The following is a 24,960-nucleotide window of genomic DNA, read 5'->3' on the forward strand; positions in this document are numbered from 1 at the left end:
TGGCACCAGCATTTGTGTCCATCAAACGACAGCAGGGAGCTCGGGTGAGCTACAGTTCTCTCCTGCTCCGGGTTAATTTCGGAGGGGGCTTTGCTTAACAAATGATTGTGAAACTCTTGCAACACTGGCTTGTGTGGCTCTTGTCCCACCGCTGTTGAATGAGGAAGGCACATGCTGAGCCAGCGTGGCGGGGGCGGGGGGGGGCGGGAGCGGGGGGGAGGCGGTGGTGCTGCAAGGGTCTTCTAGATCAGTATGTCACTGCTGAAGTCACCTTTGTACATGTGCGGCTATTTCCATCTGATGCCTACATAAAGCAAACTGACGGCACTAGGCTCATTTTGACTGCCTTCTTCCCTAAGGTGTTTCTCAAAAGATAAATCTTTATGATTGTAAGAAAAGTCCAAGCAGTCGTTTTCCCTTTCACTGCAGCTCATGTCTCCACTCACATTACTTCGCCCTTCAATGCTCCAGTGAAGGTGCCCATCATTGCACCTTCAGAACCCCTCCATTTCCACCCGTCAGCCAGGCGTGTGGCGGGCGGACACCCCCTTCTCCCTAAAACCGGATTCACCCCCTCCCTGAAAACAAACCCGGGCACCTGCCCTGCCCTTACCGGCACTCGCCGCGGCCCCCAGCGGGGGCTGCCGCCCACCACCAGCCACGGAGGCGGGGATGCTCCGGCGGCCGCTCCGGGGGAGCGGGGCAACTCCTGGGAGCAGCCCCCCGCAGGGAGCCGGCGTGTCGCGGGTGGGGACGGCTGTCGTCGTCCCCCCGCGAGCAGGGTGATGCGCTGCAGTACCCGCCGCCTTCCCCTAGACGGAGCCCCGCGGCGCAGTCAAAGTGACAGGCGGCGGCGGCGGCGGGGGCCGCGGGTCGGCCGGGCAGCCACGCCGCCATCCCGGGGACGCCGCGGGGCGGCCGGGAGCCAGCCGCCATCCCGAGGAGGCGACGAGCCGCCCCCGCCCCGCCCCGCCGGACATGTTTCTCCGGCGCGCCGCCGGTCCCGCTCCCTGACCCCCTCCCGCGGCGGGCGGCGGCCATGGGAGGACGAGGAGGAGGAGGAGGAGGAAGAAGAAAAAGAGGAGGAAGAGGGGCGAAGCGAAGTGAGTGCTGCCGCCACTGCCGGCGGAGGGAGCGGGGTAGGGGGGCGGGGCGGGGCGGGGCGGGGCGGGACAGGACGGCGGAGCGCGTCCCACCGCCCCCCCGCCCCGGCCTGACCCGCCCGCCCCGTCCCGCCCCGCGGGAGGGGTGCGGGCTCAGCCCCCCGCCCGGCCGCCCTCCCTCGCCGTCCGTCGGTCGTTGCCGCCTCAGAAGTTGGGGGCCGGCCCCGGGGCGGAGGCAGCGCGATGCCCGGCGGTGCCGCCGCCGCGGCGGCCGCTCGCTGAGGCGCTCCCATGGTGCCGGCGCCCGCCGCGGCTTGGGGGGGCCGCGCCCGCCGCCGCCGCCCAAAGTTGGGGGAAGTTTCCGAGCGAGTCGGTGAGTACCGGGCGGCGGCCCCGCGCCTCGCCCCGCCGGCCGCCTCCTCGCCCCGCAGCCCCGGCGGCGGCGGAGCCGGGCCGTGGCCGTGGCACTGAGCCGCGGGTGGGCGGCTGGCGGGGGGGCGACAAGTGCTGTGATCCCGTGTGCTGCCGGTGATGAAGGCGGGATGGCGGGGGGTTGGGGGTGAGCGCGGCCTCGGAGGTCTGGAGAAACAGCGTTCTGCGGAGAAACCTTCGTTCCTGCGTGGACTCGGGGTGAAAAAGCAGAGGGAGAGCGGCGAGTGCTCTGCCTCAGCCTCCCCTGCTGTGGTGGCCGTAATCGGAGGGTCGCTTCTCTGTGCTTTGTTCCATTTTATACGATTTCCTCCCCCACTTTTCTTCTTTTTAAAAAAAAAAAAAAAAAAACCAACAAAACCCCACAACTTTTCATGCCACTTAACATTGATTGCATTTCTTGATGTGCGGTCTGCTGTAAATATTGCACGGGGAAAAAACCTGAAGAGGCTATTTTTAAAAACAAAGACTGCAAACACTCTGAGCAGAAATACACAAAACAGAGGGTGTTATTGCAGAGGAATAACCGGTGTTTTCTCGCAGCAGCGTCTTCAGTGATATTTGTTGCAGGCTCTCAGGGGGCTAATTCTAGAGATCAAGTGTGTGGATGCGCATTAGTTACTTATCTTTTCAGTAGTGTCTGTCTCGTCCAGAATGTAGTGTATTATTAACTTATTGTATTTATACACAGCTTCTCTTTCCTCCTCCTGTAGCAGCTACAGAAGACCCACACCTGGTCATCTTTCTATTTGTGGTTAAATCATAAATAAGAACAAAGCAATTAAAAAAACCAGCATACCACTTGAGTTGGATCTCATTTTTTAAATGCTTTAAGCAATTGTTTACAGATAGGAAAAAATGAAGTTATTTATCGGGTAAAGAGAGGTGCTTAACTTGTATCTGAAAGACTCTTAGCTGTAGCATAGACTTAGTTGCTCATTTTCATCAGTGGTGAAAATGTAGTTGGGAATAGAATCAATATAAGGAGATTTGGTAAGGTTTATTTAAATACCAGCATTTATAAATATTGAGATTAGAGTAGATTGCAGTTGAGATGTTTTGTGGCTCTAAGCGATAAATATAAGTATTACTGAAAGTTATTCAGACAGCTTGAAATGTTTAAATAGGAATGTGGTGTCTTTCATCTCCACTACATCTCAGTCTCGCGTTACTAGAATTGCCACTTACTGTGTTAATTCAAGACGTTAACATGTTTAATAGTTACAAAGGATTGACAAACAAGACAGCTTGCAATGCTTTTGAGGAGTAATTTCTAAAATTGCCCATAAACAGTAGTGGTAATTCCATTAAATGTATGAAAATAACTTCTGGAACTTACTCTAATGTACAGAGAAGTCATAGATACCCCTCAAATGCTTTGGAGTCAAATTCTTCGCGTATGGTCAGGCATTATTTTCATTACCATGGACTGTTTCGTCATCTCCTGGTGCTGATGTATCTGCACAGTGCATGCAGCACTGTGCAAATATATAAACTTGGGGGGCCTGTATCCACTTTTATAGAGGAGTTATTTTCTGTAGCACCGCTCCCAGAGAGCATTTGGGTGCCTGTGCCACGCTGGGTTTGTTGAGGGGGGTGTACGGAGCTCGATTCTGACCATTTTTACTAACTGAAGTAGCATGGGCTACTTTACGTGACCTTTTGTGATAGTTTCCAGTAGGGAAAGCTCAAATAAATCTTTGATGGCAATTCCTCTATTTCTGGGTTGGTACCTTTCTTTTCCATGATCTGGGCGCTGAGGACGTATAATACGTATTGGTCCTTTCAGGATATAGCTTTCGCTCACAGGGTCTCTTTCCCTTAACTATATGTACATTTCTGTTAATGTGTATGTAAACTAGAGATAGGTCTTGCTTCTATCAAATGAAGCTTATTTTTGCTGCAGAAATTGGTTTTTTTACTAAAGCTTGTGTTTATCTTGCACTACTAATGGGAGTACTGAGCTGAATAAATATAACATTGTGTATCTTATTTGAAATACCAGATTTCCATTGGCAAAATAGAAGCTATGAATAATTGTCATTGAGAAAGCAATGTAGGCAGAGATGCTTTGATTTTTATTTTTTTGGTCTGATTTTTTAAAAGAATATGTTTTATCAGACACAACAACGCTTGCATTCAGTCCAGTTGAAGCTCTTGCAAGCTTAAGGTAGGTGTCAGGACATTTTCAAAGCCTTGCAAATAAGTATAAATGATAGGATTAACAAGAAGAGGGGATATAATTGGTGGGGAAAGGAAGGGCAGGGATACCAGCAGTGCAATAATGAGTCTACTCAGTTCACATGGGAGTCCCTTAACGATGGGTTCACTAGAGGGTCGGGTTCCTTTTAACTAAAAGGATCTTCCTTATTTTTTCACCAAGTATTTATCTGATGAAAAGACGAATCTTTGGCCCAGCAGAGCTGGGACGGTAGTTCTGGGAAGAGGGCAGTATGAGGAAAGCAGGCAGAGAGGCGGCGGGACTGCCGCTACCGTTGTGGCGAAGGCGAAAGGCTGACGCAACGAGATACCAGCTTGGCAGGAACAGATTTATGTCAGGACTTGAAGGAACACTTTGTGCTCAAATTGTTTATCACAAGGGAGATCTTTCTTTATTGTATATGAATCCCAATTTAAGTTCTTTGTATGAGGTGGGTGTTTATTTACATATCATTTTAATTTGTGAAGGATGTAACAAGCATCCTCTTACCAAAGAGCTGGTTCTCAGTGTATGACAGTTTCTCCCAGTAAGTTGTAAAAGCTGTTTCCTGACAGAGATGGATGTTGTCCGTATCACATTTACTGCAGATTATGAAATGAAAATACATTTGAGTGTGGTATTTCGTTGACCTTTAGAAAGCAGGTATTCTATTGGAAAGAAAGTCATCACCAGAAACTTTATTTTCTTATTAATAAGTTAATATAAACTTCAGAAATGCTTTACGGTAGCAGGGTGGTTTGCAATAGGATGAGACTTAATGTCTTAAATAAACAAGGTAACCTTCCTTACTGTTTGGTGAGCATTTCAGAGGTACAGTGTTGTGACAATGTAAAGGACAATTACAACTATTTTTACTGAAGGAATAACTGCTGGGAACTGCCCTTGTCCATTCCGCTGCTTCAAGCAGCGGTGGTCACTGGTGCATGAGATAGGTGTATTAAGTGTGTGGATGCATGTGCATAGGCACTTGGTTCACAGTAACCTGTCAGATGTGAGGTTGTCCCACTTCATCTGTTACCCATGTAGTCAGCAGCTGAAGAATCATAGCAATAATCAAGCATTTATGAACTTCAAAACTCCATCTGTTGTATTATTCATACTTACCATGCTAATCACATTTATGTTCTCTTTTGACTTCCCAAAAAATCCACTGACCATGATGTCGACATCTGTATCTTCTAAATCATACTCAGTTTTATAACTTTGAGTTATTAAGATACTCCTATTTGTAGTGATACAGTCTGCAACAAAATCTTTTGTCCTACTGTGTGTCCAAACTAGTGGTTGTGTTTTGTGGAAGGGAGCCGCTGTGTGGGATCATGGTCATATGGGGGTAGGTCACACAGAGCTGCATGGAGGGTGCTGGAGATGTGGTGGAGCCAGCAAAGTCTGCGTGGGGAACGCTGACGGGAGGATAAGAACCTCTGCTATATTTAGCAGAAAATTTTAACCTCTCTGCTTTGAGAGAGTAAACGCAGCATCCGTTCTTCTGGTGTGGAAGGAGTTAGGCTTTCCTGTGTCTCCTTTTCTGTATCCATTTAGAGAGAGACAGCGTGAGGGTATCACGGTGCTAGACCTGCTGGGTCTGTGCATCCAGGACAGGTGACTACCTGGGGTGGGTGCATAATGTGGGAAATTGAGCTCAGAATGTGCGAAGAAAAGATGCTTCACCAGCTTTACATTCATTAAGGCAGAAGATTTCTGTCTCCTATCACTTAATAAGCTTACTGCTCATAATCCTAGAACAAAGATGCTGTTTGAAGACATAAATATGAATGATCAGTAGCATTTGAGTACCATTTAAATACTGGACAATAACAGGGATTGAGATGATTTAACATTTAGAAATTTAAAAGCTGTTTAAATACTGTCATAAATCCGTTGCAGTCTTAAAACTCCATTTATAAGTAGTCAAAGTAATATTTCAGATGCTCTACAGAGTAATTTTGTGTAGTACAGGTTTGTCAGCAGCTAACAGACAACAGCTCTGAGGGGTAGTTGGAAAGAGGTAGGTCATTAATAACAACCATCATGTTGCATCATTAAAGCACTTAAATTGAGTTTGAAGTTTTACTGCCTCAGGAGAAAATGAGATTTGTAAAACTTGGCCCTTCAGTAGGATAAAAATCAAATCCTGACCTATTATCAGGAGCTGTTCCAGCGCCGTGCTCACTGGCTACTCGCTTGCACCCCAGGCTATCGTGGCATTGCAGTCCTGGGCAGCCCGATATAGTCAGTCCTCTGGCTTTTGCAGTGGTGCTGGTTCAGGTCTGGCCAGCCTAGAATTTGGAGGGAACAGAAGTATTTTTGCTTCTCCTTTTCCAGGTAGGAACACGCAGTGGCTGTTTCTAGCCTCGAAAATCTGCTGCACCTATGAAATGCTGGGTTTGTTCAAATCCCAATGGGCTGGCTCCATATTCCAATAGGTGTCTAGGATGCATTGATGGTACCCTATAGCTAGAAACTTGTGTTAGGTCTGTGATCAGATGTCTGCGTGCCTGGCCAGCGTGCAACGGCTTTGGGTTTTAATCAGTACGTGGCTCACCTCTGTAACCTCATTGATGTAGTCAGACAACTCCTTTTGTGCATGCTGGAGTTTGAGGATCGGGTAGCAATAGTCTGACTGTGAAAGGGAGCCTGTAAGCCAGGAGAAGGACTGAAAGAACCAAAAAATTTTATTTCAGCTGTCTCTGTTAAATGAGTATGCATGTCAGTTTTTGCCTTACTTCACAAACTTCATGCCTTATTCCCAGCTGCTCTCAAATGTTTAGCTAGCAGCCCGATTTCTGCTGTATTTTGCGTTTTTACTTTCTTTGCCTGCTTTTTTCACACACGCACGGAATTTATGTCAGTTTTACCTTGAGAATGAATTGGTGCAGTGTGCTCTCCTTTACTGCGTGACTGCAAATATTTTTTGAACTTGGTACCAAATGCTTATTAAATTGTGTTTTCTCAAGAACCATGTTATGAACCTCCTTTGTCATTATTTTGAGTGATGTCTTGTATGCTGTTTTCATCCAAAAAAAGCTTGAACTCTTTGGTGTTTTGACTAGTGGCTTTATGCAATGCTGTAAAAAATGAGGGGGGGAGAAAAAGCAGGATTCCTTCTAGGACGTGGTTCTTGTCCCTTCCTGTGCGTGAGTTGAAGAGGACTGATTGTGATTACATTTGGGACCAAGTTTTATCTGTTCTGCCTAGAGTAAGGAAGGCCTGGGATGAGGATCGAGAGAAGAGGTATTAGAAGCAATGAGTTGCTGTATCTTTGGCTTTGATTACTTTTTATGGCTGAGTGTAGTAAGGTATGTCCAGGGAACGCTATGGAACTTTTACTTACAAAGAAACCCCCAAGAAAACCATCGCTTTTGTCATGACTGTGACAGTTTGAGTTTGGGCACAGAGCAGCTCTAACAACTAAGTCAGATGTTGAGTAAATGGGGCAGAATTCCAGGGCGGTCGGGACTCCGTGAGCCCGTCTGCACTTCACAGCATGTGCAGATGAAGCCCAGTGAGCCGTCCTTACGCTGGGGCTTTGGTCTTCCAGGCTGAGCCCTGGCTTTTGTAGGGCATACACTAGGGCCGTGCTCGCCATAGTGAGCTGAGCCACCAGAAAGAGTGGTTTGTAGCCTGCAGTGGGAAATCCTGCTCTTTTTTTTTCTCAAATCTGCTTGTAGTTTTTGGCTCATCCACACATGTAACTGCTAAAACTTCTCAGACTTGACTTGTGCGTGTTCCAAACAGTGCCAGCCTGCTGGTCCAGTCCGTGTGGATGAACTGTTCTTACCCGTGGCCACAACGTTATGAGGATCGAGAGAAGAGGTATTAGAAGCAATGAGTTGCTGTATCTTTTCCTTTGATTACTTTTTATGGCTGAGTGTAGTAAGGTATGTCCAGGGAATGCTATGGAACTTTTACTTATAAAGAAACCCCCAAGAAAACCATCGCTTTTGTCATGACTGTGACAGTTTGAGTTTGGGCACAGAGCAGCTCTAACAACTAAGTCAGATGTTGTTAGTCCAATAGGATCAGACAGGGGGTGTGAGATGGCACTTTAGGCTCTTTAGCTATGATTTCTGACCTTTGGAGAGCAGCGGTGACTCTCTGGGTGTGCACATGCTGGGTGGTGGTAACAAGCACTGCACAGGAGAGACGCCTGTTACGTGATACGGTCACTGCTGCCCTCCTGTACACTGGCCAGATCTGCTGGTGCAGGACAGCGTGTTCAGCACGGAGGGACTGCGGCCTGGGACAGGGAGAAACGGCCCCTCCACCTCCCTGTGAGCAAGGCTATTTTTGTGGGACCGTGTGATGAGCTCTGGTATCTTCCAGCAGTAAGGTGCATTTAATAAGGGTGGCCATATCAGTTCAGAAGCCATTTCAGAAGAAGCAGTCACTGCTGTAAAGCAGCCTGTGCCTCATTGCTGCTGGTTCTGAGTTTAGTATTTTACTTGAATAGCTAATTTCCTTGGAATAATAGGTGGCTTTGAGAGAATGAATTTCTTTGGTTGTACTGAGTCCAGACGTGCTTTTTTCAGTGGCATGTAATTTGTCCGCCACAAGGCACACACAAGTGTGTTAACTACAGGGGATGCAGCTTGATCGCTCTTAAGGCTTTGGCTGACCACAGGGATGCCCGCGGAGACGCTGAGGAAGGATCGCATTCACCTGTTTGAGCAACGTGAGGGGCCTGCCTAACTTGCGCTGGAGCAAGGAGGAGAGCAAGGATACTTGCATGAAGATGCTTTACACATCATTGATTTTTCAGGCTTACTGTGTATAACTGCGTAGAACCCGTATCGGATGTACAAATTACAAAACATTGTGCCCTGGTATCTTTCATCCAGATTGTGGCATAGATGAATGCATTTAATGCCATGATGGAAAAAGTAATGCTGTTTGCTGTTGCGCCAATGCATTTGTTGTAGCCTCTTTTATTGCTTTTTCCCAATTATAAAAAAGTTACTGTTTTATTGAAGTAACCAAAAGTATTGTGAAAATTCTTGCAGGTCCCTTTTCCTCTCCCGTTATACTACTGCGGCAGAGGGCTCTCTCTGTAAGAGCCCAAGAGAGCTTTATGGATCCCGTGGGAATAAAAAGTCCACCCATTATAAAGAACATAGGATTTAGGAAGAGAGACTCCTCCTGACTAATTGTTCACATTGACATTGAACAATACGACAGAATTCTTCATGCAGAAGCTTCTGTGGTCACAGTCATACAAAGTCATGCAGGGTCATAGTTTCATGTGCTGAGGTATGAATTGCAGATATAATTCATTTTTTAAGAATTTTGGCATATCGTTTGAATGCTATCTGAAGCCTAAGGAACCCGAGAGTCAGGTTAACCACAGGAGATCTCTGAGTAGAAGAGGGAAGAGGTTTTCCACAGTGAGCGAACATGTTCTACAGGTGTTTCAGTTTGCTAAATCATGCACAAAAAGAGAGGAGGTTTTATGGTGTGAGGGATCAAGAGCCAGGGAGTGAATACAGATTGTGGATAACTTCTGAAACAAAAGGGAATGTGCGTAAGTAGAAAGACAGGACACGAAAGCCTGGGAAACTGTTGGATGATATTGGAAAGACTGAAGTTATAGACTCTGAACTGTTTGGTTCCACTGTCGTAAGGGGAAAACTGAACATTATGTGACCAGTAATCAAAAGGACAAGTTTAAGACTAAGTGTAATGATTTGTTTAAGGATGTTTGAGATGGCTGGACTAAAACATGGAAAAAAATCCCAAACCCTCAGGATGATTTTGAAATTCAAATGTAACCTGAATTGCACCCAGAGTTATATTTTCATGCTGATTTTCTTAAAGATTTTATTTTTCTATTGACATAAAGATTATGCCACTTTATGGTAGAGCTGTGGTAGGAGTAGAAATGTTTTAGGTAGTGTAGGACTCATTTTGCCAGAGGCTTGCACTGCTATGTTTTCCAAATGGTTTATTGGCTGTAATGTTTTGTAGGAGCCTGTCAATGCAACAGCTCGTAAAAAAAAAAAAAAAAAAAAAAAAAAAAAAAAAAAAAAATTACAGGGTATGGAAAGATGGTCTCTTTGCATCAAACAACTGATGTCTTTCACCAACTCATTTTATATGTGAGCAGTTGGTACACATACTGTTTGTTTATATTGCAGTTTTTGTTTTATTTACTGATGCTGAAGTGTGAAAAAAATGTAAGATGTCAATAAAAATGACTGGCATCATTTGTTGTTAGGGCTGAAACAGAAGAGGTGTCTCTCACTAGTTATTTATTTGTCTGGATTTTTAAAACTGATTTTAAAAGGTTCCTGCCAAGGAGCCTGATCTGACAAGAGGCTGTGACTTGGCAATCCTGTTCATGTGAGGCGAAAAGTGTGCCCTTATGGGCAAAAGAAGAATCATCCCTCCCACCCTCTACATCTCAGGTGCCTGCACTGACCAGATATGGTGAAAACTGGCAGGAGAAATACATTCATTCCCATTCAGATCGAGCAGTACTACAGAGCAGAGACCTCAGCTGTGGCTTCTGGATCTGCAGGTCACACAGCGCTCTGCTCTTGGGGCTTTTCACCTGCCCCATTGCGGGTGGCCAGGCTCCTCTGCCCCTGAAGCCACACGCCAAAACCTTTGCTCAGCTGAGAGTGAGAGTTGAATAGGCTTAGGCATGTAATTATTTTCTTTATTGAATTTTGAACCCTTAAACACTTTCTAGTGGGGTATAAACCATTTTAAAAATTTCTTATGTTTATATTACAGTATATACAAAGGTCCTTTGTGTTGTCATTTTTTGTAGGCTGTCTAGGTTGAAAGCCTCTGTCACCTACTAGCGTGACATTTATTAGAGTTACTGACTCTTACTCTGTGGAAAAGTTGCCGTGATCCGGCCTGCCGGAGAGGGTGCAGGGTAACAGATGGAGAGAGGAGGGAGGAACACTCAAACTCTGCTCTGTCAGAGTCAATACTGGCCACGAGGGAGAAGGGGGCAGATTACTTGCAGAGGCTTCTGTAGGAGGATTTCTTGTTTTCTTCTGCCTGTTTTTAAGTAGCTATATTAAATAATTGACAAAGCCAAATACCAAAACGGTGTTCCACAGCTTACGGGACGTATAGTAAAATTTCAGCAGACCTTTAACGGATCAATCCATAAAGAAGAAAAACGCATCCAGATTATTAAACTGTGTGTTTCTTTATTGTTTACAATGCATGTTGAGCCTCATGTTATCTTTAATAGGCCTAGCAAAGTTACTTCCTTAGCTTTATTCCAGCTCTTCTGACTGAAAGTTGGCTTTCAGTTTTGGTTAGGATTTCCTGAATTGTGTGGCTTAGGGAAAGCATGGAAGGACTGACAGAGGCTTCTTTTACAGGGCGAATGAGCAATCTTTATCACTTGCCATGTCAAAGCGCCTTGGCAGGGTGGCTCTGGTGGGCACCAGCAAAACCCTGTGTTTGTGGTGTTGCTTCGTATCCTCCTAGGTTGGTATTTTCCAGATGCTCTGATTACTCCCTACCTTAACAAGACAGATAGCTGCTCTTAAAAAATGCTGTTAACATTGCTGGTCAGAAGCAGTGCAGTTGTTCACAAGCTGTGGCTTGTGGATCCCTTCCAGACAACACAGACTGAAGCCAGCTCGGGGAAACTGCTGAGCTGTGCTCGGCCCGGGGAGACGGCAAATGGGGCTCCAGTTGCCCATTGAGTATCGCCGCCTGTGTGCCATCCCCCCCTCCTCCCCGGCCACTCGCCCTGGGTGGCTGCTGAGCAGAAGCTGAGGTCTCTCTGAGTTGGTGCTCGTGGATGTGAGCTCAGGAATCGGTTCCCTCTGGTACCAGCACAGGAGAAGCAGCAGATGATAAAGCCCACATGTTGAGTGTCCCTAAGAGAGCAGCGCGGCAGAAGCTGGTGGTGGAAGCGTGGCACTGGCAGAGGTGGAAACGAGCCAATGGAGAGCAGAAGGAAGCATGAACAAGCAACCCTGTTCATTATGGCAATTACTGGAGAGAAATAAGGCATCTTTTGGGGTAAGATGAATGTTAATCTGTGTTTTGTTCTTTTGGTGCAGTTCGTAGGCAGCGGGCTGGCAATGATTTGTAGGTGCTATAACCACACAAACAATAGTGGAGGAATTCAGACACTTGAAAAGCAACAACAAAAAGGCACCGAAAGCACACTGAACAGCCTAGCGTTGATTCTTTACGTTGCATAATAAGCTTTCTGGGATGCTCTAGGGGACTGAGACGTGACAATAAACACAATTCTAACACAGCAGATCAAGGATGAGGTGTACATACTTGTAAATGAACAGCATGGACCTTTTTGGATGTTCTACATTATAAATAGTTGCTTGCTGGCAGCTCTGGCTTTGGGCCTTGACTTCTGACCCCTACTGCTCTTACGATTCATTCCGTTGTCTTTGTCTTAGCAGAGCACTTCAGTTAGTACAAAACAGGTCTAATGCCATTTATTGTGTTGTTTTGTCATTCAAAATAGTAAAAACAAACATAACCACTCTTATTCCTCCACTTTTCCTTTGCAGACCTGTGTGTGTCTGGTGTGCGTGGGATGATGGTTTCAAAACCATCCTTGTAACTCCTTTCTTGGGAGTCATACTGGGATATAGATAGGGAGCTTTCTGCAGATAGCATTAAAAACTTCGGATGTATTTTATGTAGTGTTAGTATTTCTGGCCATTGTTTAGCTCAAAGATGTATCCGTGGTCATTAAATGCTGGCTGCTCTTCTTCCCCTCATTACCAGCAGGTCACTGTGGTAAACACAGTCATTTAATCGTAATAAATTTAGGCAAATGTTGAAATGGTAAAGAAGCGCCACATGGACCATTAGAATTAATTATCATGGGATCAAGAAGACCCACAACAGTAGTGTTTCATCTTCAGCTGTTAATACAGTTGGGCATTGAGTAGTTGTGAAGGAAATTCAAAACAATCTCTCCAAGTTTTGCCAAGATTACTCAGTGGAATCACTTGTTGCCAGATGCTGATGCTGAGCAAGAGAGAACAGCAACCACCACTGGGGGGATTAGTTTTCTGAAATTACTCAAAGTCAATTATCAGCCTAATCGTAGGGGCTTATTAATACCCTGTGGACTACCCTACAGTTTGAATGACAAGCAAGCAGGTAGAAACAATATTTATGAGGAAAGTGTTTCCCACCTATTAGCTCTGGGACTGTGTACAGCACCTTTTATTTGGGAGTTTAGTGTAGCTGTGAAAAAGGGATTGTAGGGCAGGACTGAAAGATTCAGTCTGCATTTCCCAAGCAGTAGCTCCTGGAAGCGATAGGCAGCTTGTGGCTAGGAACAGGGCCATATCCCCAGCCGTGACTGCGAGGCGGGCTCTACAGTGAGCTCAGAAAGACCTCGGCCAGACGTGAGCATCCAGAGCCTGCGCTCATGGCACTGGTTTCCAAACCATAGCAGAACCGCTACAGCTGTTCTGTTATTTTAATGGGGTTTTTTTCTCTTAGAGCAGGGGAATACTTTGTCAAGTGTTTGGGTGTTGTTTTGAACATATTGTACTCTTAGTCTTTATGCAGTCTTGGAATTACTAATAAGCCCAGGTGCTGCTTGTATTTCACGGATAACGTATCCAACACAAGAGTCCAGGGAGCCTACAAACAGACTATTCCTTTTCCTCAAGTTGTTCTCTTTGGCAGTAGCCTGAGCTGAAAGGTTTACATGAATTAAAGATTCATGGCCGAGTATGAAGTCAGGCCGTTAAAGTTATCTGCTGATCAGACCCCCTTGAGCAGTTCGTTAATAAAGAAGTGAAAATCCAGCACTGTACTGACTAAATATACGTAATTGCTTCAATGGTAGGTGCTGCTGGGAGGAATCTAGCATCCTTTCTGCAGTCTGGTTTGCTGATTATTGCATGACCCAGTTGGCAGCAAGCCTGCCTTGTGAGACACAGGACAGTAATATCCTGCACAGCTACTTTGCGAAGTAATTGAAATACAGTGCCAGCATTATTTGGGACGGATATGCATTTGATAACCTATTGCTGCCAAGTTGCATGATAAAAAGAACAACTTTCTGCCATCATAAATTTTTCCTGTGTTGTTCATCAGCATGCTGAGCCTGAGGAACTCTGCTTCTGGTAAGATTTAAGGGAGAGTTTCTACGTCCTGTCACTCACTAGCAAATCTGCTTACTCTGAGGTTTTCCATACCATACTAGAAATCTAGGCATCCGCTCAAAATTCACCACCCTTTCAGAAAATTCAGATTGTGGTGACAAATTTGCTTAAAAGTTATTTTCATAAATGCAGAAAAACTTAACCGAACAACACCAGTAGGTATTCTCTTAGCTATTCTTAATTTCTGACTCTGGTCTCTGCCACATGATGACCTGTCTGCAGGAAACAAGCACTTCTTCACCAATCTCAGAAAAGCTCACTTTTTAGCAAAAACGGGAGTCTGGGAGGCCCTGAGTGCAAAGCAGACTCTTCATGGAGATTTACCTGCAGGATCACTGATGCTCTGGTTCTTCCTCTGCAAAGTTAATGTAGGCACCTGGTGTGGTTAGTCTGATCTTCTTTCCTCTGTTTGAATTCCTCAGTTGTCTGAACTCTGCCTGAAAAGTAGATTGGCACATGTTCTCTTATTTTTTCAAATTAGTCGTGCCAGCTATGCATGAAAGAGCTGGAGCAAAAGCATTCCATGTCTGTTGTTAAGTGTTTTATTCTCCAGACTAAAAACTGAATACTTGCAGCTCACATCTCATTATATGCTTGTCAGTCCAAATTACTTTCTGGCATATTCCTAGGTGTTTCATAGACAGGAAAATATATTTGATTAATTTTTTTAAACACACGGCTGAAATGCCTCCATAACTAGGCCAACAAAAAACCCCAAATTGTGAAGTAGAGAAATATTGGGAGAAAAAAATGTGTGGATATATTAATTTGTTCCTTTCTGAAAAAATAGCTTGCTTCATCTGTTATTATCAGTAACCATTTTGTCCTGAAGGAATGAGACTGTTACATTTCATAACTGGAAATTAGTCATCAGGCATATTTGGTTATTTTCAGAGCATGTAAGTGTGTGATTTTTTTTTCCTGCAGGTATTCTGTATACTGCGGCATGTTTTACCAAAGGAAAATGTGATGTGTGCATACCAGGTTTTATACGCATGAATTCCTAAATACAGATGTACACAGAAGCAGATTTGCAGTTTTGACCCTAGAGATACACTACCAGCGAGCTACAGTAGCTCTACTGAGGCTGGTGGTAAATAGAAACTGCATCGGTGGGGAAAAAAAAGTTTCCCAGCTGGCATTCACTCTTCCTCTTGAGATTTTGTTCTGTCTTGACACTTGACTGTCAATTGACAACTCGACTACCCTGACAATGTGCTGGAGTACCAGAAGCCTGTTACCTCCCTAAAGAGCTGTGGTTCCTCAGTCTGAAGGTAAATCTTCAGAGTCACCACAGTGAAGAGTGACGCAGCTTTGTGGAGCGCGTGTCGGTACACAGGCTGCTTGGATAGATTCAGAGGTGAAATGTGTTCGAAGACCGTGGCTGGAAATTAAAGGCAAATATATTCTATGTAAGACTGACTAGTTGGGGAGGTTCTCGTTTCTCTGCCGGGGGGGCTGCAGCGTACGCTGTGGTGTAGGGTGCCTGAGCTGCATCCCTGGCTGGCAGCAGGTGTTCCACTGGGCTGAGGCAACTGGTCCCACAGCTGCCTGGTAGCAGGAGAGGTTGGGAGCCCATGGCGGTGGGCTACCTTGTCATCAGGAAGGGCTAGTCAGCTCCTTTTGGCAGCGGCCCACAGCCAGGTTGGTTTTGGCCAGGCACGAAGCTGTCTTTCGACAGCCCCACGTACTGGGTGCTGCCAGCCTTGTCACAGGAACGGGGCTGGAGGCAGCCCCCGGCGCAGGGGGGACACTGGGGTGTCACCTGCAGGGTGGTCCACGTTCATTGTGTGACCCAGAGGCTTCTATATCCAGGGACAAGGGATCCGCGAGCTCTACAGCCAGGGCGTTGCAGTTGCAGACAAATCTCAGTCGGGCAGGGGTGGGCAGGGCTCAGTGACCTTGGGGTGGCCGGTCTGTCTGGGTGATGCTGTAAGTTTGTTAAAGTTTCTGAAGAGTGCTCACATGATGTAATACTAAGTATCTGCACTAGATACTGGAATTATTCCCCTTCTGTAAAGACTCTACTGAGGATGATAAGCCTAAAACCTTATTTCAGCCCCCTCAGTTTAGTGCCTGCTCTTCAACGGTATGTGCAGAATTTCCTTGGTATGCGCCGGCTGCTGCGATAAACAGGAGCAAAGACTCTTGCCTCAGGTGACAATAATTTATTACTAATACAGTAGCCATAGTTTGCAATTCCGTCAACTATGCTAAACAAGTATGAAGATACCTGCCCTGGAGAGCTGTCAGGCGGCACTCAGGAATGGCAAGATAATTTATGGTGCCAAACAAAACAAATAAGGTTGCATGTGGCTGTGTTGCATGCTCATTACTTGTGCTTTTAATATGTTTTTTTTGTTGGCTGTATGCCCACTGAAACCTGAGACTCCCTGACACTAGTTGCCTCTTTGTGCCTTGCTAAAATATCTGTAACAAAACGTTTTTCTAAAATCTGAGGTTTTAAGGGAACTTTGAATGTTGTCTGATGAGGTATGACAGTATGAATCCTTGAATATTTAATTTAGAGTGAAGATAATTACTGTCTTCTGTGCAATAAAGTATGTAAGCTTTTCATTATAAGCTTGCCTCTGACTGGATGAAATAAGGCAATAACCTTTCTGGGAAAACAAAATTTTCAAGAAACCAAGCCAGTTAGTAATTTTGGGTTGAATTAGACTAATAGTTTAATCTCTTAGAAGTAGCTGGGGCAATATAACTCATAAATGCTGGATTGGTTAAACACATTTTAAACTAAAATCGATTTTTCAGTTTGAAGCATGATTTTAATGAGTTGAAAACAGCTAAACAAAAGTAATTTCAACTAAATTCAAGTAATAAATTAAAATATTTTTCAAGTGTATTCAAATAAATTAAAATACTTTTTACTTTGTAATGCATAAACCAACATGAATTGACTGGAAATAAAGATTTCAGTCCTCCTATAAAATTATATATCGTATGAATGGAGGCAGTTGAATTATCACATCAAGAGGATCTGTCACTGAACTGTGTTTTGCTGTTAGGTGATAGCCCAGCAGCCACCAACCACTGCTTCCCGTGCAGCAGCATCTCCAAGCTTTGTGCTTGCCTCCCTCCTCCTGCTCCCCAAAAAGTCTCGCGTCTCTTCCATAAGCCAAATGCCGCTCTCTCAACCTTTCTCTGCTGGTCAGGTTTTCTGAACGTCATATCTTCATTGCCCTCTTCTGCACGCTCTTTGGTTTGGTGACAGCTTTGGAAAGGAGAAGGAGCCCAAAGGGAAAGCGGTGTTTAATAGTACCTGAGACTGGGGCAACTAATCACCCCCCTCGCATGTGGCGCTCCTGTTAATGCGGTACAGAATTCCCAGTGTCTTTGAGACAATGGCATTGTTACCTGAAATAAAAGCCCTGGAAACCAAAAGTAGTTTAGAGAGGAGATACTGCTTTATTCGACATCGGGTGCTTGGGGGAAAACCCACAAATCTAGCACACTTTACTGGGGATATTCATCCATTATTTATACACAAAATATTCTCATAATCCCACCTACCTAATACATAACTCCACCTAGGCTCACATATTCATCAGGATGACCGAATAGTCTTCTTGCACAGGTGTATCAAGTTTTGCTGCGTTGGTAAAACACTTCTGCCCACGCTTGAGTGTCTCGGTGGTCATTTGGGTAAGGAGACCCTTCCTCACACTATCCTTTTAAGGTAGTGAGTGATCTCAGGACAGTAAAAGTTTAGTGTAAGTTTGCCAGCTTCTTGAGGATGATAAGGATGTTCTTTGAAGTAGCCATAACTCTATCCTAATTGGTATAGGAGTACATACTTGATGTATAGAAAAACCTTGAAGTGATTAACTACTTTTTATTATCCCATCCTTGGTGATTAGCTGCTTCTGATTGTCTCCTCATTATCACTGTCTGTAACATCAGCTCAGTGACTAACTATTTTTACACAGTAAGAAGGTCAGTAATTAGGTATTTTCTCACACAGTAAGAAGGTTAGTAAGAAACAATTATTTTAGAAACAAAGCAGAGGCCTGTCTCTGGTAACAGCATTTTGTCATTGACTCGCATTCAGGTTGTGGTTTACCCCAAACATCTGCATGTTATTTATTATTTTTTTAAACTGCTGTTTAGGCAGTTCCTCCTTACTTACATTGGTCAGTGGTAGAATATGGCACTCTGACATTTAATCTTGTAATAAAACAATGAAAAAACTGTCTTGAATCATGGGAAATCCCTAAATGTAATCACTTTTTTGTTTGGTTTTTTTTTGGGGGGGGGGGGGGGGGTGTTTGTTTTTTGTTTAAATGCTGCCCAAATAAATGCATGTTAGAAGAAGCTTCAGGCTGGAAAATGCTTTAGTGGAATACACAAAATCCATCTTAATTTCCAGGTTAGGGGTGGCATAACAGGTTGAGCTGTGGATCTGGACAGGTCCCACAGCTGCCTTAGGGTGACATCGGTGCCCTGTGGCTGGCACGGTGCTTTGTCAGAGCAAACGCTCAAAGTCCTGTTTGGGTTTTGGTCAGTAAAGATCCTGGCACTGCTTTTTTCATGGATTAAGGGGATGAGTGTGGTGGCCAAACCACGCTTCTGACAGTACAGCTTCCCCTTTGGCCTTAACTACTACTTATAAAACTTTGCAAATACAGCTCCTAATCTGGCAGGCAAGTTTGCTTCAGCTAGAGGGTGAGCCCTTCTGAGGGCTTTTGCTCTCCCTGAGGTTTATTGCAAAATGAGAATGTTCCCTTTGTCTCTGGCATCAACTCAGGTTTGTAAACTTTGTTAACCAAAGAAATACTGAGTTCATATTCCAAAATACTTGGAATCTGACTGTTGACTTTTGGGTACACAGGGCTGTTGCTCTCGCTCAGCACAGTTTTGCCCTTAAACTTCCGGATGATCCCTGTACACATTTTCTTGTTTATTCCCTCTTTCTGTCAGAGGGCTCATTCCTGGAAAATCGAACGTGAGCACAGTTCCCAAATTGTGTTGAGGGTGATCATTCTCTTTTTGCTGTGAGAGTGCTGGGTGGGATGGGTTGTGGACATTTTGCTTGCTACTGATTTATTTATTTTTTTAGCACTGTGGATGGGAATATTTGAATTGCCAGAGACGATGAATGGATGGGGTGCATACCTAGACAGGGAGATTGGCAGGTAGGACGTGGGTGTGGACTTCAGCTGGGAGTTTCTGCCTGTAGGGCAAGTGGGAAGGGGTGGTAGCTGGGAGGGGCTGTGGCAGGCAATGCTTGCCAGTAGTCATCTCCTGACCTTCACCCGCTCTCCTTGGCACAGCTTGCCCCCCTGTCCTCCAGCCTGTCTCCCTCCCTCGGACATCACGGCTTCTTTCTTCCTTTAAAGTTGACCTTGTCCGCATGCGTGCCAAAAGGTGAGCTCCCGTTGAACAGCCTGGTTCTTTGTTTTGGCTGGGTTCCCAGTCCAGGTGCTGGATTATTTTATCTGTTATTTTCTTCATTTTGAGGGGGGGATGGGAAGGGCAGAAGGCAGCGCTGGATTATAAGGACTGGTTTACAGAGACTTCGAAGGTGGGGCTGTTCAGTATTGAGGAATAGTGTTTTTTTTCTTTGTACAGCATTGGTCAGTTTGCATTCCATTTTCACTGTGACAGGGCACATAAAATTGCTCTGCACCACAGGCTACTTAGATGAGTATTGTATATTCAAGTGAACTTTTTAACCTGCTAAATGAATCACTGGGGGAAGTTAATGCTATTTATATTTAATTAAAAATTTGCAAATGAGGCAGGAGAGGAGAGTGTACACAAAAGGAGTGCTACCCTTTATGTTCAAGCTAATTGAGGGAAGCCTGGTGACTTTTTGAGAGATGATGAGTATGAGCTGCTGCTACAGCCAATTGACTGTAATAAAGGGGTTGAATTTTTAAAACTACACTGTCCACTTGAATATTGTGAAGTTCAGTAATGTTAAAAAAATGCCTGATCGGAGGTGTAGCTTCCGTTTTCTGGTTGGTCCTGCTTGTTTCTTGACAATGTTATCTTCAGAGAGTTGGACGGGGGAGCTGAAAAGAGGTGAATGCATATAACAAGGTTCATTCTGTCCGGTTTACCCCCTATATGCCTCCACGTCCATTTAGCATCTTGGTACAGATTTGATCTTACACATGGTGCTATAAAATGCCTGAAAGCATTTAATTTTTAAAGAAGTGCTTTTAATGGAAGTTTGTAGTCTTCCTTGCTGCCTACAGAGTTTTGCAAATGTGGCTGTGCAACGTGCAAATGTGCAAAAAGGCTGAGGCCCCAGAAGAAATAAGAAAACTTAATTTTTTAAACACGGTTTTAAGCCAACCTCATGAATCTTGAATGCCTGTGGTAAGCTTGGCAAGTCAAATAACTTCTTAATACAGTCCCATTGACTGTCTTTAGTGTATGAATGCCGCAGCTACTCGAAACAAAGAGAGCAGAAACAGCATCTTTCTCTCTACGTCTTCTTTCTCAACCTCTGAGCAAACTGATTTACAGATATACATGTTGTATATTAGTTGCTCTGTCTCTGTGTGGACGCTACTTAGGTCCCTGTCCTGCAGTGAGATTTTTAAGCATTAGCCACTGCTAGAATCACCGGTGCCGGGTGAGAAGGCATGCGTCTCTCTGAAAAGGGCTCGTTTCATGCCTGTGCAGTGCTGAGGGAGAGCAGCCAGGCGTGTTTTAGCTTGGAAGAGTTGGGCAGCCCGTTTCAAGTGCAGGGAAGGGGCAGGAAGTTCTCAGTAGTAAAACTACCGTGTAGGACTGAGTCATGCTTGTTTGTATATTAAAAAAAAAACTAGTTTTCCTGTTAAAATAACCAGCAGTTGTGTTTGCTTGCTAGAATTCTCTCAGTTAAATTGTTATTTCAGGAGAATGAGTGCGCTCGTGGTTAATAGGACGTTACCCAAACCGTACTAAAGTACAGGAATTTCAGAGCGTTTCAGAGTTAAGCTGCTCTTAAAAGTGAAGAAATCATGTTGCCCTCTGTTCTTTCTACTGCTTCTTTATGCAACAGTTTAACCATCCAATTCTCAGTGGCACTTATTGGGAAAGATAGGAACACTGAGCTAGAAAATAGTTTTGCCCTTTGCAATTTATAGGCGCCATTAGGGTGGTGATAAATGGGGTCTGTTAAAATGAGAGACAATTATGTTTAACTGATTGCAGTGGAGGGTTTTTTGCCTTTTTAAGTGTACTTAAGATGTTTTCCTCCCTAAAGAGACTGATATATTTATTTGCATCCTTTTTCCATGTCTTAGTGCAAACGATAACAGCATTCCAGAGCCCTCTCCTCCCACAGGGAATGGTGCTGTTTATCTCCTTGTCACCTGTGACTCATATTATTGCACCCCAAACCAAATTGTTCGTGTCCCAATTACCCAAAAATAGAGGTTTGTTTTCTTACCGTGCAGACTGTCAGCATCGGTAGCGAGTAGGCTCCCGTTGTGAGTTTACGCTGAATGCAGCTGCAGCGATGCGGTGATATTTCTATGTTGGTGTAACTTGCTTTGTAATCGTCAAAATTCCACAAGACAACCTTTTTGGAAAGTACAGCTGACTTAATTAATAGGTGTTTCTGATGTTTGTATCTACTGGAAGAGGCATTTGGAGCAGGGAGGGGACGGAGTTATTGAGAAAGACAAAAATGACTCGTCAGAAATACTTGCCCTCTTTTGTTTCCCGTGTTTGGCTATTTCCATTGTAAACTGTGAAGTGATCAATGCCTGTCTGAAAGGGACTGAGAATGTGAGATAGCTCTCCGAAGGTGAAATATTTTTCAGTTTTTAACGTCCTTCCTTCCTTTGCTACATTTAAACACGCTAAAGGCTGGCAAAGGTTAGTAACTAAGGCTGCTCAGAGAAGCTGTGGCTGCCCCATCCCTGGAGGTGTTCAAGGCCAGGCTGGATGGGGCTTTGAGCAGCCTGGTCTAGTGGGAGGTGTCCCTGCCCATGGCAGGGGGGTTGGAACTAGATGGTCTTTAAGGTCCCTTCCAACCCAAACCATTCTGTGATTCTGTGTAACTATGAAGGATGTTTGTGCAGTTTACGCTTTATTATGATATCCTGCCTTTTTTAAGAAAAAAAATAAAAAGAACAAACAGTGTTTTGTCTCACTTCTGAAATTGCTAACATGAATGTGTATATCCCACACTAGATGATGAAGATGAACTCCCTCGGACTGTTAGAGTTGCTCTCCATTAAGAAATCTGTGCACTGCACTTAATGAAGCAGCACTCAGCGTTGCTAATACTGCTCTGGAGCAATACGGGAGGTTCTTTTAACACACAAGTGGATTCCCAGAACTCCTGCTTTGTAAATAAGGTCTGTTCCCGGTGAGTCCTAATTGATAATGACAGTTAATGTAATACCTGCTGGCCAGGCCTGGCCTTTACTAAAAGAGTTCTTTGAAACTTATTTATTGATTGCTGCCATCAATTTAGTTTAAAAGAAACAAACACACACAAAAAAACAACAAACAAAACCAACACTCATTTGGCCTCAATTTTCTGATTTTTTTTTTTCTTTATTTGATGGAGTGAGTGAGATTAAAGTCTCAAAACCCTTTCCTGCCTTTTTATTTGTAAAGCATTTGGTGTTTTTGATTTTACATGTGATTATGGACCCAGGAATTACAGTTATGTGGATATTAAATAAATGTAATTTTCTGTCCGGACTGCCTAAAGGCTGTCCAGAAATAGAGACACAGAACTTGCTTAACTCTCTTTGTCATCAGTTCTTTACAAACTAATTATTGTTTATTTACCTGGGGCAGAAAAGAGCACATCCCTCTCTTGTTCTCAGAGTTATAAGCACTTTATATTCTCATGTCGCTGTACAGACAGCAAGGGACGAATCCTTGTCCCATGGTACAGACTTCAGCTAGCTTTGCTGCTGAGTACAGAAGGGATGGGAGTTGTGCTTTGATCCATCCTACCTTCAGTATTCCCTTAGAAGTCAGGGGTTTGGTTTGATTGCCATTGTCAGAGAATGGATAATGTTAGACATAAATCATCCAGCGGTGACATTCACCTCATGTTTTTATGTTCCCTGTCTCCTTTTGCATACATTTCAGCAGCTGGATTCTTAGTGCTGAACTACTTAACGGTTGGAAAGTAATCAGCTTTTGAAGGGATACATCTTTTTGTTTTCCCTTTGTGTATTTTTACTTCACAAGTGATGTAATTATTGTTTTATATGACTTGCACTAAATACTGTACAAGCGCTCAGCGGAAAACAAGGTTTGTTACAAGTAACCTAAAAAATGGTAGTCACTAAAAGAATACTAATTGATGATTCTTAGTAAAGATGTAATTAATAAATAATTATTATTCTGTCTTTATTGCTGGGTGTTGTTTGCTTTGTGCTTCTGATTGCATTTTAGTATCCTTTTTACAGTTTTATCCAGCGCTACATCAACAAAGGAGACAAATACAATATGGGAAAAAAGGAAGTGTAGCTCTGCAATTTAGCAGGTTGTTTTAGTGGATGTAACTTAAGTTTAAGTAACAGTTTTTAGTGAACTAGATTCTGATTTTAATGTGTCCCCTTATGAAGAGGTTGTCTGTGCTGACTTGGAGGCTGGTTTCTGCCCTTATTCACTCTGCGCATACCAGCTTTATTTTGGCAGAACAATTGTACCCTGAATCTTTTGTTACAAGTTTATCAGTTAGTTGGAATAATCTCTCAGTCCTGGATCTGAAATGGACATGAGATTAGAGTGTTTCAAAATTTATAGCTCAACGTGTGCTTTACAAGTGACTAATCCAACCAATGGAGTTGTAAATGTTCTAAAGGACAAGGGGTACAATAAAATAATTCATCCCGCAGCTGGTCCATTAAAAATGGAACATCAGTGTAGCATAGAAGTCTTATCCTGGCATATGTAGTTGTAAAACCAGCAGAACAAATTACACCATGTGCTTTTATTGTACCATTGCTCTGTATAAGTAATAACCATTATTAAGCATTTCTTTCCCAGCTATTATTACAGACTAATATATTAGTGTTCAATATATGTGGTGAGAAATGTGATTAATAAAAGATCCCCTCTTTACAGAGTACTTCAAATGTAATAGGAAATGGTAAACATTTTGTAGCTCTTTTGAACATCCAATAGTATGGTAAACAGAGTTTTGAACTTAGGGATTTTATAGACTGTTAAAAGGCCTGTAAATTCTTTCATTCTCAAAATTTTGCATTCTGCATACTCTGTTGTGGATTGTTCCCACCATGCCCTCTTACAGATATCCAGTTTTGGTCCTTGCTAATAGCTTCTGTTTATTAATGGAACTGCATCTCTGCTGAAAATGGCTTGACAGCTGGTGTGATTGACACTATTCAAAACTGGTAATTTGCATTTTTCTCAACATGTTAAAAATTATTGTTCTCTCTTCCACACTGCAATTCCCCATGATTTTACTAGGATCCCCTCTTGACAGCACCATGGGATGGTGCTGATGTTAAACAGGGCCAGGCAGTATTGTCCAGTCATGCATCCTTCCATGCCAGGAATACTTTCAACAAGTGCTTTTGCTGAACGCTTTTGCTCTTGGTTGTCATCCTCTTGTTGTTTCTGGATGGGAGCCTCCCTGGGTGATGTATTTTGGGCAGCGGCGGAGTTATTGGGAGTGAGGGCTGGGAGTGGGAAGGCACAGCTGCAGCATTCCTGCTGTCATACCACAGACCCTTAAAAATGGCACTGCAGCATCCCTCTGAGGTTGATGTCTCCAGCGGGTGGAAATGGCTGCCTGGGGAACTAAGTATTGCTACCTTAAGCATGCCTGGGACTGGGACGAGCTGGTGCAGAATGCCCCTCCTATTCACAGTCAAAATATTTTGCTCTTAAGGAGTGCTTAAGAATTATTTTTTTAGCTGTGGTACTTGACCCAAGCTGGGCGTCCACCAGGCATCATGGTAACAGTTTATCTCTAGAGATAACCAAACTTCATGGGAACTGGATAAATGCTCTTCCAGGGACAATGTGTCTGGGAGCATTCCCGTGCGCTGTTTAGACCCAGGCTGGTTTTAGACCCAGACCAGGGGAGGAGATGTGATGCTGGTCCTTTTGCTCCTCCTCT

General features: G+C 44.1%; 1 protein-coding gene across 7 annotated transcripts in view; it reads left to right on the forward strand.

Annotated features, from left to right (window-relative positions):
* The first annotated feature begins 1,060 nt into the window (after positions 1-1,060).
* Positions 1,061-24,960, forward strand: part of GHR (growth hormone receptor) — a 129,119-nt gene continuing 105,219 nt past the window's right edge. The window contains exons 1-2 of one of the 7 annotated variants that reach the window (XM_074569541.1): positions 1,295-1,476; positions 22,038-22,204. The gene's annotated coding sequence lies outside the window, so the exon portion shown is untranslated. Of the gene's footprint in view, positions 1,104-1,284; positions 1,477-22,037; positions 22,216-24,960 lie in introns of those variants that run through there. The other 6 variants (XM_074569536.1, XM_074569539.1, XM_074569537.1 and 3 more) reach the window with 6 other exon arrangements.

The sequence above is a fragment of the Larus michahellis genome, chromosome Z, assembly GCF_964199755.1.
Source record: "Larus michahellis chromosome Z, bLarMic1.1, whole genome shotgun sequence".
Taxonomy (NCBI): domain Eukaryota; kingdom Metazoa; phylum Chordata; class Aves; order Charadriiformes; family Laridae; genus Larus; species Larus michahellis.